This window comes from Heterocephalus glaber, unplaced genomic scaffold, assembly GCF_053883595.1.
Source record: "Heterocephalus glaber isolate CG9 unplaced genomic scaffold, H.glaber_assembly_v1.0 deba00001504, whole genome shotgun sequence".
Taxonomy (NCBI): domain Eukaryota; kingdom Metazoa; phylum Chordata; class Mammalia; order Rodentia; family Bathyergidae; genus Heterocephalus; species Heterocephalus glaber.
Genome location: NW_028258324.1, coordinates 6,234,480 through 6,247,545, shown reverse-complemented (window position 1 = coordinate 6,247,545; position 13,066 = coordinate 6,234,480). Strand labels below are relative to the sequence as shown.

Sequence of the window (13,066 nt, the reverse complement as noted above, 5' to 3'; positions counted from 1 at the left end):
ATTGGACAATTCAGAAGAAATGAATAGATTCCTAGATATATATGAATTACCAAAATTGAACCAAGAAGATTAAAAAACCTGAATAATCCAATAACAAGCAATAAAATAGAGGCAGTAATTTAAAAAAAAACCTACCAACTGAGAAAAAGCCAGGTCTAGATGGGTTCTCTACAAAAACTTCAAAGAAGTTCTAACCCCATTACCTCAAGCTCTTGAATGAAATTGAATGGGAAGAAATACTCAGAAAGTCATTCGTGGAAGGTAGCATTACTCTGATTCCAAAACTAAACAAAGAAACTAAAAAAGAGAGCTATAGACCAATCTCTGGAATGAACATAGATGCAAAAATCCTCAACAGGATACTAGAAACAGAATGCAATTAACCATCAAAAAGATCGTACATAATGAGTACATAGGCTTCATCCCAGGGATTCAAGGATAGTTTAACATATGCAAATAAATAAGTATAATAGATTATATAATCAGAAGCAAGGACAGATTATATAAACGTCCCAATAGACACAGCAAAAGCCTTTAACAAAATTCACCATTCTTCATGATAAAAACAGTGAAGAAAATAGGTATAGAAGGGTCTTAGCTCAATCTGACAAAAGGTATTTATAACAAACCTATTGCCAACTTCTTATTAGAAGGGAAAAAACTGAAAGTGTTCCCTCTAACATCAGGAACAAGACAAGAATGTTCTATCATCCACTATCATCACTCCTCTTCAACATCTACTTGAAACATTAGCAAGAGCATTTAGGCATGAAAAAGAAATAAAAGGGATATGGAGAGGAAAGAAATAAGTCAAATTATCCTTATTTGCAGATAACATGATCCTCTACATAGAAGACCCAAAAATTTCACTAAAAGACTCTTAAAATTAATAAACTAACTGAGTAATGTTTCAGGATGCAAAATCAATATACAAAAATCAATAGTATTCCTGTACACTAATAATGAACCCAATGAAAAATAAATTAGGAAAAAACACCATTCACAATGGCACCAAAAAAGTTAAATATTTAGGAATTAACCTACCTATGGGATGGAAGTCCTCTAAAATGAAGACTACATCACTCAGAAAAAGGAAATTGAAGAAGACATCAGAAAATGGAAAGATATCCCCTGTTCCTGAATAGGCAGAATAAATGTAGTCAAAATGGCCACATTTCCAAAAATGATATACAGACTTAATGCAATCCAAATCAAAATTCCAACAGCATTCTTCACAGAACTGGAGAAAATAATCCTATAATTCATTTGGAGCCAGAAGAGACCTGGAATACCAAAAGCAATCCTAGGTAAAAAGAGCAAAGAGGGAGCCATCACAATCCCAGATTTGAAGTTATATTACAAAGCTACAGTGATAAAAACAGCATGGTACTGGCACAGAAACAGAAATGATGAGCAATGGAACAGAAGAGAGGGTGCAGAAACAACCCCAACATTCAACTATTTGATCTTTAACAAAGGGGTGCAAAATATACAGCAAAGATAGTCTCTTTAATAGAAGAAAAACTGGCTGCACATGCAGAAGATTAAATGTAGAACTATATCTTTCCACATGTACTAAACTAAAATCAAGAGATCAAAAATCTAGGTGTTAAAACAGAAATATTTAACCTGCCAGAAGACAAAATAGGCAAAACTCTTGAAGTCATAAATATAGTAGGCAAGACTTTCTGAACAAAACCTCAATTGCACAGGAAATAGAATGAGAAACAACAAATAGGATTGTATCAAATTAAAAAGCTTCAGCACTGCAAAGCAAACAACTAAAATAGTGAAGAAACATCCTACAGAATTGGAAAATAATTTGCCAGCTATTTCTGAAGGAGAAGATTAATATCTAGAATACATAAAGAACTAAAAAAAAAGTACATCGCCCAAAAGACCAAGTCAAATAATGGGCAAATGAAATGAATAGACATTTCACAGAAGAAATATAAAAGGCCAATAAATATATGAAGAAATGCTCAGCATCACTTGCCATTAGAAAAATGAAAATTAAAACAACACTCAGATTCCCAGAAAGAATGGCCATCATCAAGAAAGCAAATAGTAATAAATGCTAGATAGGTTGTGGAGAGGAACCATTCCACACTGTTGACAGGAATGTAAATTAGTACAATCATGTTGGAAATCCATATAATGTTTCCTCAAAAAACTGAGACTAAAAATTCCAAACAATTTAGCTATTCCTTGCTAGGTATCTTTCTGAAAGAGTTAAAGACATATTACAGTGATACATGTGTACCCATATTTATAGCAGCACAATTCATAATAGCTAAATCTTAGAAGCAGCCTATATGTCCATCAACAGATGAATGGATAAAGAAAATGTAGTATTTATACACAATGGAGTACCAATAAGGAAAGATAAACTTGGGTCATTTATAGAAAAATGGATGCACCTTGAGATCATAATGTTGAGTGAAATCAGACACACAAGTTAAATATTGTGTGGTTTCTCTTACATGAGAAACCCAAATTATAAATAAATAGCAAGATAAACAATAAATGATAGGAAGTAGGGAAGTAGATATTTCTAAAAGAGGAAATGGATCAAACAATGGAAGGAGGGAGGGAAAGGGGAAGATGATGAAAAACAGAATTAGGATTTGTTACATACATGTATCAACTCCACACAGGAAATGTAAACATTATGTATTGCAAATATATACCAAAAATAAAAAAGAAGGGACTCAAGAGATGGATGGAGAAGGGAGGAATGGAAGGAAAAGAGGATAAAAAAGTAATTAATATGGGCTATGTAAATGTACCAATTTCTCACAAGGAATGTAAATATTATGTACTGCAAACATGTACTGATAAAAAGATAATAAAAATAATGAATATCAAAAATATTTTATTCTAATCACATTATCATAAATATAGCACTTACAGTAACAAAACTGTATAAAATTCAATCACTTTCCTGTAACAATGAGCAATTAGAATTTGAAATTTAAAATGCAACACTATTTACATTTGCAACCTATAAAAATAACTATAGAGCTACAAATCTAGGAACATAAAATCTATATAATGAAAACTACAAAACTCTGATAATGAAGTCAAAAAACTAAATAAGTGGAGAGATATTCCATGTTCATGAACAGGAAGATTCAATGTTGTTAAATTTTTAATTCTTCTCAATTTGGCAGATTCAATGCAAACCCAATGAGTATCAATAAGCTTTTTTTTAACCTCAACAAACGGATTCTAAAGTTTATATGGAAAAGCAAAAGACTCAGAATAGCCAATACAATTTTGAAAGAGAATAATGAAGATAGACAGACACTATCCAACTTCAATATCTTCAATATAGCTAAGTAATCAAGACAGCACAGAATAGGTAAAAGAATAGGAAAGTAGATTCATCAAACAGGAGAGCCCAGAAATAGACCCACACAAATGTAGGTAACTGATATTTGACAAGGAATATAGGCAAAATAATGAGAAAAGAGGTTTTTTAAAGTGTTAGAACAAGTGAATATCCATATACAAAATTAGTAATAATAATCTTAAACAATAGATCTTGTAACTTTAACAAAAAAATTACCTCAAAATGGATCACAGACATAAATGTAAAATGCAAAACTAGAAATAACATAGAAGAAAATATGTACTAGAAATAACAGATGAAAATCTAAATGATCTTGGATTTTCCAATGATGTTCTAGAAATAACATATGTTCTAGAAGTAACATAGAAGAAAATCCAGAGGATCTTGGATTTGGTAGTGATGTTTTAGATAAAGGCAAAATACAAGATCCATGAAAGAAATAATTGATAAGCTGAACTTCCATAAAATTAAACATTTCTGCTCTGCAAAAGACTTTATTAAGAGAATGAGAAGACAAGCCACAGTCTGGGGGAAAAAATGTTTGCAAGAGACATATCTGATAAAGGACTCTTTCAATTCTTAATAAGAAAACAATAAGACATTTCACCAAAGGACAGCATATAGACAGCAATAAGCACATGAAAAAATACTCAACACTATAAGTCATCAGGGAATTGCAAATTAAAACAGTGTGATACTATTACACAATTATTAAAATGGTAAAAATCTAAAATAACAAATATTAGCAAGGATGTGGAATACCAGCAACTCTCATTCATTGCTGATGTAAATTCAAAAAGGAAGTGCGGCTTTTGGGAGACAATTGGAAGTTTCTAACAAAATTAAATTTTCTTTTTTATTAATACATGTTTGCAGTACATGTTTGCATTCCTTATGTGGAGTTGGTACGTGTACATGACACATCTTAATTCCTTTTTTCATCCCCTTTTCCTCTCCTCCTGTCTCCCTCCCTCCATCTCTTAATCCCCTTTCCATTTGAGAAAGATCTATCTCCCTATTCCTATTATCTACCTTTTATTTTGTTGTTTATTTATAATTTTGGTTTCTCATAGAAGACAAACCATGTGATATTTAAGCTTGTGTGTCTAGTTTATTTCACTTATCATTATGGTCTCAAGGTGGATCCATTTTCCTACAAATGACTCAAGTTTATCATTCTTTATGGAATAGTACTCCATTGTGTATAAATACTACATTTATTTTATTTGTTCATCTGTTGATGGACATACAGGCTGCTTCCAAGATTTAGCTATTATTGTGCTGCTATAAACATAGGTATGCATGTATCATTGTAATATAATGTCTTTAACTCTTTTGGTAAAATCCCTAGATGAGGGATAGCTGGATTGAATGGAATTCCTAGTTTTAGTTTTTTGAGAATCTCCATACTGATTTCCAACACAAACATATTAGTTTACATTTTCACCCACAATGTAGAAGAGTTCCTTTTTCCCCTGCAGCCTATCCAGCATTTGTTAATATTTGCTTTCTTCATGATGGCCACCTTTCCCAGATAAGATAGAATCTCAATGTTATTTTAATTTGTACTTCTCTAATGGCCCATGACATTGAGCATTTCTCCATTTACTTATTGGCTATTTGTACCAGCACTGAACTCTGTGGTATTTATTAAAATAAATTGAAAACTTATGTCCACAGAAACTTTCATACATATCTTTTTTTTTTTTTTTTTTGGTACTGGGGATTGAACTTGGGACCTTGCGCTTGCGAGGCAGGCGCCAGAACCACTGAGCTAAATACATATCTTTTTAATGGCTTATTGATAATTGGCAAAATGTGGACACAACCAAGATGTCTTTCAGCAGATGAATGGATAAAGAAATGCTGGTAGAAAGAGGAGGGGGAAGGGGAGAGAGGAAAGGGGAGAGGAGAGAGGACAGAGGACAGAGGGAGAAAGGAAGAAGCGGTATATCCTGATAATGGAATTATCCAGAACTAAAAAGAAATGAACTAACAAAATTTGAAAGACATAGGAAACCTTTATTACCAAGTGAAAGAAACCAACCTGGAAAGCCTACATTCCATACTACATTCTGGAAAAGGCAAAACTATAGAGACAATAAAAAGAACGGTAATTACCAGCGGTTAAGAGAGCAGGGATGAATGAATAGGTAGAGAACACAGGATTTTCAAGGCAATGATACTATTCAGCATGATACTTTTACAGTGAATAGATGTCATTATGTCTTTATTAAAACTCACAGAATGTGTAACACCAAAAATGAACCTTAATGTAATTATGGACTTTGAATGACAATACATCAATGTAGGTACACTGATTATAACAAATGAATCACACTGTTGAAGGATGCTGATAGTAGGGATGGCCATAATAATCATAATGTACATTAGTTGAATGCAGCTATCTGATTCTTAAATACAAGGATGATCAAATAATCCAGTGAATGTTTACTTTTTTAAAAAAAACTTTTTATAGTAAAAACATACATTGCCAGAAACAATAGGATAAATGTGCTTGAGAAATAAGGCAGTACTTTGAGTATTTTGAGAGAAATTAATGATAATGTGTCCTTTACTCTAATACATGTTTTAATGTAAACATTCACCATATTTTATGATCACCCCTCATTGCTCCAGCATTTATGACAGTTTCTATAAAATAAAAACCTTACCTCATCTACTATTCACTACATCTGGCACCATGTGACTTTGGCTCTTCCCCAAGGTCAAGATGACCATGAAAGATAAAGGTTTTAAATCAATTCAGAACATTAAAGCAGCTATGACAGTTCAATTAAAGAAATTCCAAAAGAGGACTCCAGAGTTGCTTCGGAAAGCAGCAAAACTTGATGTCTGAAATGAGGAAGAGTATTTTGAAGTGAGGTAAATGGCAATGTATCTTTTATTGTAGTAAATTTTTACTTTAAATATTCACTATATTTTTTATCAAACCATGTATATAGTCAAATCTGAGTCCTAACTTATTCCCATCTTAGCATGAATTTAACAGAGCTAAAAATAAATGAATTTTTACTAAATTTTATCTAAAACTTGTAAATTATTATAATTTTGCTAAAGTTTTAGCATAAAACATTATCTAAAATTTGGCATTAGAGAACAGGAAGAATTTTCTCATCAATGTCACCTGCTGGACTGTTGCTGGGGCCCTATATTAATGCCACACTAAGAAGCTGCTCATTTCCAGCTGATATCGATATTATTGGAGGTACTTTTTTAATGAAATTTTTTTCTTAATTCTCTTGTGTTCTTTACAATACTTGGCTTATAGCATCCAAAAAACTGAAATACCTAGGAATCATCCTAACAAAAGAAATCAAAGACCTCTTCTCTGAAAACTATGGCACTCTGAAAAGAGATATTGAAGATGATAGAAAATGGACAGATATCCCCTGCTCCTGGGTACAAAGGATTAATAGAGTGAAAATGGCCATACTTCCAAAACTGCTATATAGATTTAATGCAATTCCAATTGAGATCCCAGCAGCATACTTCATGGACCTTGAGAAAACAATCCAAAAATTCATTTGGAACAAGAAGAGACCCAGAATAGCAAAAGCAATTCTAGGTAACAGAGACATGGCAGGGGGTATCACAATCCCCAACCTGCAACTCTACTACAAAGCTACTGTGATAAAAACAGCATGGTACTGGCAAAGAAACAGACCTGAGGACCAGTGGAACAGATTAGAAGATGCAGAAACAATGCCAGACACACTCAGCCATCTCATCTTCAATAAAGGAGACAAACACCCTCACTGGAGGAAAGATAACCTCTTTAATAAATGGTGCTGGAAAAACTGGGCTTCAACTTGCCAAAGATTAAAACTAGACCTGTATCTCTCACCATGCACTAAACTAAAATCAAAATGGATTAAAGATCTAAATATTAAAATACAAACTCTGAACCAGTTGGAACAGAGCTTAGGTAGAACCCTTGAAGACATCGGTGTAGGAAAAGATTTTATGAACAAAACCTTAGTTGCCCGTGAACTAGCACAAACAATCAACAAGTGGGATCTCTTCTTATTAAAAGGCTTCTGCACAGCAAGAGAAACCACCAGCAGTGTGAAGAGACAATCCACAATGTGGGAAAAAGTCTTCACCTGCTCTTCCTCAGACAAAGGTCTACTGTCTCGAATCTATAAAGAACTTAAAAAGATCAGACCTCCCAAATTTAAAGACCCAATCCAAAAATGGGCATCTGAAATGAACAGACATTTCTCAGATAAAGAAGTAGAAATATCAAATAAATACATGAAAAAATGTTCAACATCACTGGTCATTCGAGAGATGCAAATGAAAACAACGCTGAGATTCCACTTCACTCCAGAAAGAATGGCTGCTATCATGAAATCAACCAATAACAAATGCTGGCGGGGCTGTGGGGAAAGAGGAACCCTGCTCCACTGCTCGTGGGAATGTAGACTGGTGCAAGCACTGTGGAAATCAGTATGGAGATACCTCAGAGAACTAGGACTGGAAGTCCCATTTGACCCCGCTATTCCACGGCTGGGGATCTTCCCCAAAGAATTAAAAGAATCATACCACAGTGATATATGTGCATCCATGTTCATAGCAGCACAGTTTGTAATAGCTAAAACTTGGAAACAGCCCAAATGCTCATCAACTGGAGACTGGATGAAGAAAATGTGGTTTTTTTATAAAATGGAGTCCTACTCAGCCATAAAAAATGAGAAATTAGAGACATTTATAGCTAAGTGGATGCACATTGAGGTGATACTCTTAAGTGAAATAAATAGGACACATGTGTAAATACTGAATAGTTTCTCTGGTGTGAGAAACTGAAAGTGTAAATAAGGACTAAAATGTATAATAGGTAATGTGAAATAGGAAGAAAAGGGGCAAAGGGGAAGGAACTGGGAGGGCTAGGGGAAAGGATAGAGGGGAATGGGATTAATATGAGAAAATGGAAAAATAGGAGCAAAATCTTTGTAAATAGGGAGGACTGGAGGGGTTGAAGGGAGGGCTGGGCAAGGGTGAAAAATAAGAGCCAAGAGAGACTATGTAAAGGTGCAAATTTCCAATGATGAATGTCATTATATTGTATACCTAAAATGTACCAATGATTAGAATGAATAATCGATAATGTAAAATAGGAAGAAAAGGTCCAAAGGGGTAGGGGTAGTGGGAGGGGCAGGGGAAAGGAAAGAAGGGAAAGGAAAAATGATGAGAAATAGAAAAAATGGAAATAAAGTCTTTGTAAATAGGGAAGGGTGGAGGGGGTGAAGGGAGGGCTAGGAATGGGGAAAAAATAAGAACCAAGATGCATTATGTAAAGGTCCAATTCTCAATGAGAAATGTAATTGTGTTGTGTACCTACAATGTACCAATAAAAGAATTGAATACAAAAAAAATTCAAAAAAGTAAGTAAATAAATGCTGCTGTGAACATTGTACAGAAATGGATCCATTTCCTGGGGATCACACATGTGAGTTGCCTGGGTATGTGCTTGGAAATGAACTTACAGGTCCAAGTTACTACTAGAAAATGCCAGAATGTTCCCTAATTTTCATTTTTAAGAGCCCTGTTTGGGAGTCCCCGTAGGTCTATGTCTGCATCACTGGGGACAGGCTCAGTAACTACAGTAACAACTTCCTCATCTCATTGGCTTGCAGTAGCAAAGGTTTCTTTCTCAGTCTTCTTTGCTCTGCACTACACCCAGCAGTTGCATGATCCCTGCAAGTTTGAGGTGGATGGAGCAGGCTCTCCCTGGAACACTGCTGTTCTCCTAGAATTTTTTCCTTCTCCAAATACAAATGCATAGCTGAATGATGGTCTTCATTTCTAATTCTTTTGCCTCAAAATGTTTTCTCTAGCCTTATTACATTAATATTTTATACCTTTTCATCCTCTGTTATTAGATGCATACAAATATATACTTTTTACTTATTTTCTTATTACCAGGAAGTGACTCTGGGCCAGACCACTGTCCAACAGATGGATAGTTGACTCTGGGCACACAGAGAGCCTACCCACAACTTGTGCCAAATAATGATCACCCCAAAACTTAGTGTTTTAAAATAGCCATTTATTTAACCTTTTATTCTTTGTGTTGGTAATTTGGGATTGAGTTCAGCTGTGTGATTCTTTTGTTCACAGCTGAGCTTGCTTTTTTTACCTGCCTAAGAAATGAGCTAAAGAAAGAACAATTTCATTTGGGTATGAGAAGAGATTTAGAGAGAATATAAACAAACAAGGAATATTGTCTCATCTCCAATCTCTTGAGCCAGAAAAAATAAAAACCAGAAAAATGGAGCATTTTATGAGAAGTCAACAGAGAATTCAGGGCGTGAACCAGATCCTGGATTCTGGCACCCCAGTCTTGTTATGTCTATAACATAATGCCAACAGTGAATTCACAGCAGTATTAAAAATAGACTTTTAACTGCATCAGTTAAGCAATCTGGGTTCCTCTGCTGGTAGGTGCCCAGTGTACAGTGGCTGCGAACAGCAACCTCCTTGGTAGTGTATGTGGCCTGTTGCTTGTATGGGCTGCCTTAAGGGATCTTGAAGACATTGCTTCCAGGTGGATGTTTTTTATCTGACCTCCTATCATCCCATCCCCAATCCAGGCTCCAGACAGGCACTCAAGGTGCCTTCAGGAAGCCCCAGGGCATGGTGAAGAGGGTTCACATTGGACAGGCCATCATGTCCATCTGCACCAAGCTGCAGAACAAGGAACATGTGATCAAGGCCCAGTGCATGATCAAGTTCAAGTTCCCTGGCCATCAGAGGATTCACATCTCCAAGAAGTGGGACTTCACCAAGTTCAGTGCAGATGAATTTGAAGACATGGTGGCCCAGAAGCACCTCATCCCTGATGGCTACAGGATGAAATACATTCTGAACCGTGGTCCCCCTGGATAAGTGGTGGGCCTTGCACTCCTAAAGGCTTCCACTGTGCCACTCCTCCCCCCAACAAGTTCATCAGTAAATCTTATCTCTGCTCCCCCTGAAAAAAAAAACAAAAAAACAGACCTTTAAACTGGGCATAGTGGCACATGGCTGTAATCCCAGGACTTGGGAGGCAGAGGGAGGTGGATCACTGCAAGTTCCAGGCCAAGCTGGGCTACACAGTGAGTTCTAGGTCCGCCTGAACTACATAGCAAGACCCTGTCTCAAAACAAAAACAAAACCAGACTTTTGAAGTTATTCAAAAATTGAAGGAATAATCTACCAAAGGGATTACAAAATGGCAAAAATCAAACAAAGAAAAAGGATACCCTGAATAATACCCAGTCAGCATGACCGTCACTCAGGAGAGCTCAGGAAAAACCCTATCTTTGAACACTTCAATACACAGTTGGGAACCATGTTCTGAGCCTTGCAATCTAAACCTTCCAGTTTCCTAGGACCCATAAAGTCTTCTGTACATTTAAAAGTGAAAAACATTCCATTCACATAATGATTAAAACTCTTAAACTTTGCAGAGTGAACCAAACACATGCCAATCAGTTCAAAACATATTTTAATTCTAATTGTAGACTACCAACTGTTTCCTTGCATGAGACTAAATGTCAATTGACATTTCTGGGTTTTAATTCCTTCATCAGAAAAATTAATATCCCCAAGCAATGCAAGATGATAATGAATGATAACAGATCCAAAGGAGAATTTTAAAACATATGTAACCTTTGTCCTTTCTGCTTGGCTGGGGGGACAGATACCTCAGTGTCCAAACCAAGTGCAAGAATAAAAATAAATGCAGGATTTATGAAGCAAAGAGATTTTCTAGAACAAACATAGGGAAGGAAAGCAAATGTCAAGGATGGTAGGGGACATGTCTAAGAGTCTTTGAAAACTGGAAAGATACCTGTTATAAAGCAACTGATGAAGGAAAGGTTTGTTTTGGCTCACAATTTCAGAAGTTTCAGTCCTTGGCCCACTTTCAGTCAGTTGGCCCACTGCTTATATGGGCCATATATGGTGGGGCAGCTGTCACAGTGGGGGCACACAGCAGAAGAAGCTGCTTACCTTGTGCCAGCTGGGAGGTAAAGAGAGGCCAGAGTCCCAATACCCCTCCACCCCAAGGACACACTCCTGATGACCTGACTTCCATTTACTAGATTCTGCCTCTCAAAAGTTCCACCATCTCCTGGAATCACCACAGGATGGTCCCTCCCTTCACCCCCTCAACCCTTCCCTATTTATAAAGACTTTGTTTCTATTTTTTCCCTCTCTCATAATTTTTCCTTTCCCTTCTTTCCTTTCCCCTGCCCCTCCCACTACCCTTACCCCTTTGGAACTTTTCTTCCTATTTCGCATAATCAATTATTCATTCTAATCATTGGTGCATTTTAGGTGTATAATATAATGACATTCATCATTGGAAATTTGCAACTTTACATAATTTCTCTTGGTTCTTATTTTTCACCCTTCCCCTGCCCACCCTTCAACAACTCCATCTTTCCCTATTTTCAAACACTTTGTTTCCAGTTTTCCATTTTCTCATATTAACTCCATTCCCTTCTTTCCTTTCCCCTACCCCTCCCACTTTTCCTTCCCCTTTGCCCCTTTTCTTCCTATTTCACATTATCTGTTATATCTCTTAGTCCTTATTTACAGTTTCAATTTCTCACACTAGAGAAACTATTCGGTTTTTACACATGTGTGTCCTATTTATTTCACTTAAGAGTATCACCTCAATGTGCATCCATTTAACTATAAATGTCTCTAATTTTTCATTTTTTATGGCTGAGTAATACACCAGGGGTATAACTTGGTCAAATGGGACTTCCAGTCCTAGTTCTTTGAGGTATCTCCATACTGATTTCCACAGTGGTTGTACCTGTCTACACTCCTACCAGCAGTGGAGCAGAGTTCCTCTTTCCCCACAGCCCCGCCGGCATTTCTTATGGGTCGATTTCATGATAGCAGCCATTCTTTCTGGAGTGAGGTGGAATCTCAGCATTGTTTTCATTTGCATCTCTCGAATGATGAGTGATGTTGAACACTTTTTCATGTATTTACTTGCTATTTCTACTTCTTTAAGAAATCTCTGTTCAATTCAGATACTCATTTTTGGATTCGGTCTTTAAATTTGGAAGGTCTGATCTTGTTCAGTTCTTTGTAGATTCGAGATAGTAGACCTTTGTCTGAGGAAGAGCAGGTGAAGATTTTTTCCCACATTGTGGATTGTCTCTTCACACTGCTGGTGGTTTCTCTTGCTGTGCAGAAGACTTTTAATAAGAAGAGATCCCACTTGTTGATTGTTTGTGCTAGTTCAGGGGCAACTAAGGTTTTGTTCATAAAATCTTTTCCTACACCAATGTCTTCAAGAGTTCTACCTAACCTCTGTTACAGCCAGTTCAGTGTATCTGTTTTAATATTTAGATCTTTAATCCATTTCGATTTTTGTTTAGTGCATGGTGAGAAATATAGGTCTAGTTTTAATCTTTGGAAAGTTGAAGCCCAATTTTTCCAGCACCATTTATTAAAGAGGCTATCTTTCCTCCAGTGAGGGTGTTTGGCTCCTTTATCAAAGATGAGATGGCTGAGTGTGTCTGGCGTTGTTTCTGCATCTTCTAATCTGTTCCACTAGCCCTCAAGCCTGTTTCTTTGCCAGTACCATACTGTTTTTATCACAGTAGCTTTGTAGCATAGTTTCAAGTTGAGGGTTGTGATACCCCCTGCCATGTCTCTGTTACCTAGAATTGCTTTTGCTAT

At 36.1% G+C, this 13,066-nt stretch overlaps 1 non-coding gene and 1 pseudogene across 1 annotated transcript; both read left to right on the top strand.

Annotated features, from left to right (window-relative positions):
• Positions 1-10,289, top strand: part of LOC147825226 (large ribosomal subunit protein uL16-like) — a 36,778-nt pseudogene extending 26,489 nt beyond the window's left edge.
• LOC147825227 (small nucleolar RNA SNORA70) lies at positions 9,786-9,919 on the top strand. The gene has a single exon (XR_015441186.1). It is a non-coding gene; the product is annotated as a small nucleolar RNA SNORA70 (small nucleolar RNA).
• Positions 10,290-13,066: the final 2,777 nt, after the last annotated feature.